The following is a 5,722-nucleotide window of genomic DNA, read 5'->3' as shown; positions in this document are numbered from 1 at the left end:
GCCCATGGTCAGCTCGGGATACAGGTACTACTCCTCACTCTCGTGTATGTTCGAGAGAGTGTGGCTTAGGTGGTTGTTGTGGAGGTACTGACGCAGTGTCCCCATCTCATCATTTTGCAAGAGTTGCGTCACCTATGGGATTTGTCACACCTGTGGGGACATCTACTCTAGTCACTCCAGTAGCCATCCATAAGTGGCACACCTATGTGTGCTATTCCAAGAGATATTACCCTTGTAGATATACCAAATGTATAGGGGTCTCCTAAATATGCCTAGGAGCATGGCGAGAGAGGACACATCTTAGGCATACTATTCTAAAATTGTCTCACTTCTTAAGTATGCACCACAGATGGACATGACACAGCAGGTGTCTAAATTTTTTGCGGGATTAAATCCACCAGTCAATGCCCGTCTCGAATCTATGCATCCATCAGATCTTCAAGACGCACTCATTCGAGTGGCGCCTATAATTCAGGAGGTGCAAGCTAGACCAAGGGGTAACAAAACTTGGTCTTATAATGACCCGAACAGAGGAGCATTGAGACCTCAAATGAAGAGAGTCCAAGGACATAATCAGGGACAAAGAAAGAAAGCAAGGACGAATAATGTATACAACTTTGTTCCTACTCAAAGTAATGGATGAAACCTCAGTTGTTTCCACTAGAACCAACTCGGTCACTTCAAGAGGCAATGTCCCAAGCTTGGTGGAGGACATCGCCAAGCGCCTTTCCAAGGAACAGGCCGTGGTCAACGAGCCGCTACCCGAGGAAGAGGAAGAACCGCCTGCATTGCCAATAGACAAATGTGCGAAGAAGAAGAAGAAGAAGAAGATCCGATCATGGAAGCAGAGTTTGAAAGGGCGACAGTCCATGCCGCTATTCACAAGAAAGGGCCGAATTGCCAGTTTGCAATGATTCAGACACCGTCGGACTGTCAAGGGAAAGGGTTCAAGACCTTGCTTGATTGTGGCAGTACATATTCCTTTATCTCACCTGCATGTGCAAAAAATTTAGGAATAGCGACAGTAGAAGCACCTACCCTGCTTGTGGAATTGGCAAATGGTCATGAGGTTACTTGTACCAGGCAAACTGCTACGCTTGAATCCTTCCTGGGAGGAAAGAAAACTTCAGTCAAATTCAGAGTCATGAATTTAGGTATCCATGAGTGTCTACTCGGAATGGATTGGCTTAAGCCTAACGACGCCCACATTCATTGTGGGAAGGGTCAAGTTTCTTTTCGAAACTCTAAAAGGGAATTAGTCACAACTCAAGGTGAGGCTGGAGTGCCAAGCATCCAATTGGCCAAAGTATCTCGTATCATAAAAGGAGTTAGAAAAGGATTACCTATCTACTTGATCAAACTCAACAACCTAGATCAGAAGCAAGAGTCTAATGAAGGACCTTCTTAGCTAAAGGAAGACGTGGACGTATTCCTTGAAGAGTTGACTGAACTTCCGCCTCAAAGAGAAGTGGATCATGAGATTAAGTTAGTACCAGGAGCTGCGCCAATTGCAAAGAGACCTTATAGAATGTCCATACCAGAAGAAATTGAGCTGAAGGAATAACTCAAGCAACTACTAGATCAGAACTACATCCGGCCTAGCAATTCACCGTGGGGAGCTCCAGTACTATTCCAGAAAAAGAAGGATGGGACACTTCGACTATGTATTGATTACCGAGGGTTGAATCAATCAACAGTCAAGAACAAGTATCTTATTCTTAGAATAGATGAGCTTCTTCATCATCTTCAGGGTGCAAAGATCTTCTCCAAGATTGATCTCAGGTTAGGTTATTATCAGATAAGGATCAAGGAAGAAGATATCCCAAAGACGGCCTTCAATACAAGATATGGGCACTTTGAGTTCCTAGTTATGTCATTCGGGCTTACGAATGCACCTGCCACCTTCAATAGGTTAATGCAGGATATCTTTAGGCCATATCTTGATGATTTCATGCTTGTCTTCTTCGATGATACTTTATCTATTCTAAACAGGAAGAAGATCATGAACCCCAACTTCCGATTGTCCTTGAGACAATGAGGTCACATCAGCTGTATGCTAAAATGAAGAAGTGTGCATTCTTCAAGCGTTAGATTGAATATCTGGGATTCATAGTATCAGCAGAAGGAATCTGAGTGGATCCAGGCAAGGTCAGAGATGTGCTTGAGTGGCCAATACCAGTATCCGTCAAAGAGATACGTAGCTTTCTTGGATTGACAAGATGGTATAGGGTCTTCATAAAAAACTATGCTTTGATTGCGGCACCTCTGATGGACTTATTGAAGAAGCAAACTTCCATTGCATGGTCAACTCCCAAACAAAATAGCTTCGACAGAGAAGCAAAGTTTGGTATCAACGCCTATTCTAGAACTTCCAGACCTCAATAAGGAGTTCAAGGTAGTAACTGATGCTAGCATTCTTGCCTTGGGGTGTGTACGTATGCAGGAAGGTCATCCAGTAGCATACTCTTTAAGGAAATTGAAGAGTCATGAAAAGAATTATGCTATGCATGATCTAGAATTACTAGCTGTCATCCATGCTCTAAAGCTTTGGAGACACTACCTATTGGGTAACAAGTTTACTCTAGTAACTAACCATAAGAGTCTCAAATGGATCTTTACCCAGAACGAGCTCAACATGAGGCAACGTCGGTGGATTGAAGTGTTGGAGGAATATGACTTTGAAATCAAGTATCGACCAGGGAAAAAGAATGTAGTTGCCGATGCACTTAGTCGCAAGGCATTCCTCAATTCCCTAATCTTGCAAAATCTATCAACAGCCAGATCTCTAGCTACAAAAGTATCTATGCCAAACAACCCTATACTTGAGTTAGCTAGAGAGGATGCACGCCATGATCCAGCCTACCAAACAATGCTAAGGGAGATCTGTATCGAGGATCAGAATCAAAAATTGCAGGCTAAGTATCATGAATTTTCTATCAATAATGGGCTTGTCTATTATAGAACAAGGCTCTGTATACCAGCAAGCCAGTCACTTAAGCAGAAGATATTGTGGGAAGCTCATAATTCCCCTTTCGCAAGACATCCCGGCTATGCCAAGACTCTCAATGCAGTTAGGAAGAGCTACCATTGGGAGAGGCTCAAAGGTGACGTTCTCAAATATGTCACCAAGTGTTTGCCTTGTCAATGTATCAAAGCCGAACATGTCATGATGCCAGGGAAACTGCAACCGCTTGACATTCCCCAAATGAAATGGGAATTCATCAGTATGGATTTTGTTGTAGGCCTACCCCAAGTCCTGGGAGGATACAACTCCATCATGGTTGTGGTTGACATGCTTACTAAGATTGCACACCTTATTCCAGTAAAGACAAACTATAAGGCCTCAGACATTGCAAGATTGTTTATCAAGGAGATATTCAAGCTACATGGGTTTACCCAGAAGAATCATTAGTGATCAAGATTCTCTCTTTACATCACACTTCTGGAGAGCTATCTTTGAAGCTATTGGGACTCAACTCTGTTCTAGCACTGCCTACCATCCCCAAACGGATGGCCAAACAGAGCGAGTAAATCAAGTCATCGAGGATATGCTTAGGGCATATTGCTATCATGAGCCGAAGAGGTGGATTCAATACTTATCTTTGGTTGAATTTGCATACAATGCTTCTTACCAGCAAAGCATTTAGATGACCCCTTTCCAAGCATTGTATGGTTATGACTGTCAAAGTCCCCTAAACTTCTCAGATCCAACCTTAAGGGTTGAAGCTTCAAGGCAGATGTTGGAAGAGATGGATGACCAAATAAAGTCAATAAGACAAGACATCCAGGCAGCCAAGGATAGACAAAAGGCATACGCGGATTTGAAGAGCCAAGATAGAGTCTTCAAAGAAGGAGACATGGTCTTCATTTGCGTACGCCCTAAAACGAGTTCCCTATCCTTAGGAGATTGCAAGAAGCTAAGTCCAAGGTATTGTGGGCCGTACAAAATCCTCAAATGCCTAGGACCTAATGCTTATAAATTGCAACTTCTTGAGAACCTAAAGGTTCACAATGTATACCACATTAGCCTATTGAAAAAGTATAAAGTATGTACCTAATCCTAACCATGTACTTGAGGATCAACAAATTGTAATGCCTAGTCAAGGAGTCCTTGAACTAAGGCCGGATAGGATCTTAGATGTTAGGGAGAGACAATTAAGATCCAGAACCATGAGAGAATGCCTCATCCAATGGAAGGATTATCCTGAAGAGGATGCCCCTTGGATAGATGAAGGCACACTCAACCATCAATGTCCCTAGTTTACCTCGAGATGAGGACATCTCGATTCCTCTAAGGGGGAGAGAATGTAACGTTCACATAAAATATATTTTTTTAAAAAGAATAATATAAAAAATTTTAATTCCCCTCCCTAGCCCACTAATGTGTTGGAAGGGGAGGGGAATCGCAAGGAAGTGGAAGCTTCTCGCTGGGAGCTTGTACTGTAGGAGGCCATGCCTCTCGCCATGTCAAGAGGGAGGATTTCCCCCCCTAGCTATTTAAGCCGAGGATGATGAGACGATGGGGAAGGGGCTGCTTCCATAAGAAAGAAGGGCGGGCTAAGGGTATAGTGCAGAGGGTCGCCGTTGAACAAGAGGGGGAGGGCATCCTGAGACTGCAGTGGTCCGAGAGGAGAGGGGTGCCGTCACCTAGTTGCGCCAAGCTAGAGGGAGAGGTTGGTCGTGGAGAGAAAGGAGCCACCTCCACTAAAGCCAGTGCCAGCGCTATAGACTATCCGCCGCCAATCCTCCTAGCACCGCCGCCTGCAGCCGTCGACCTCGTTTGCCACACAGAAACGTCGCCAGTCCGTCACCGACACGGCGTTCAATCTCCCTCCTGGTCATGTATGAAGTATAGAAGCTTCTAAAGAGAAGCTTCTAAGGGGGCTAGATAAGCCTCCTTTCACCCTTTCACTCCCTCCCCCCCCCCCGGGTTTTAAAACCCCTTAATCCCCCTTTCATCCCCCCCCCCCGACAGTGTTTTTAACCCCTATAAGCTCTTTCCATGGTATTTTGAAAACCCCCTCCTAGTGTTCTTAATTTTCCTTTAGCCCTTACGTTTGGTTTCGAAATCATTCCCCCCCGTGCTTTAACCACTTATAACCCTTTTTTGGGGTTTTCAAGACCTTTTTTTTCCCCGAAAAGTACTAAGGCTTTGAAAAGGTTTTACTACCCCCTCCTCATGGTTAAACCCCTTAGTCGTTCCTTGCCCTTTTCAAACTACCCTTGGGACTTTGGTTTTACCCTACTTGGGAAAAAAAATAAGAAGAGTATTGAAGTGCAAGGGAGTGATGGTAGAATTTCGAAAAGGAGTGTAGAGCTGCTTCCACGTTCGAAGGACTACAATTGCGATGCCTCCTAAGAAAGTTCAAGGCGTAGCCGCGAGAGGATCATCTTCGGGCATCCACGTGGATATCTCACCCCAAACCCAGGTTTTCCTTTCTAAATGATTCTTCGATATTGTTGTAATTCAATCTTGCAAGGTTAATTATTAGAAATAGGATATATTTTCGTCCTAGTGGTTCACGTCAAAGGAACTTAGTCATCAATACTTTTAATGGAACATGCAAATTAAAGAAAGTATAAACACATTCCTAGCAAATATCTTTATGCATTGAAATAAATTATAGGCTAGATTATTATCCATTGAAATAGTATACTTCGATTAAACCTAGAAGTATAAACTGCATCTCGTGTTATTAATCCATATCCTCTTTGCAATGAA

The sequence above is a fragment of the Lygodium microphyllum genome, chromosome 5, assembly GCF_053477565.2.
Source record: "Lygodium microphyllum isolate KBCC chromosome 5, Lygodium_microphyllum_v1.1.10, whole genome shotgun sequence".
NCBI classification, from domain to species: Eukaryota; Viridiplantae; Streptophyta; class Polypodiopsida; order Schizaeales; family Lygodiaceae; genus Lygodium; species Lygodium microphyllum.
The sequence above is the reverse complement of the archived record's forward strand: the minus strand, read 5'-3'. Positions refer to the sequence as shown.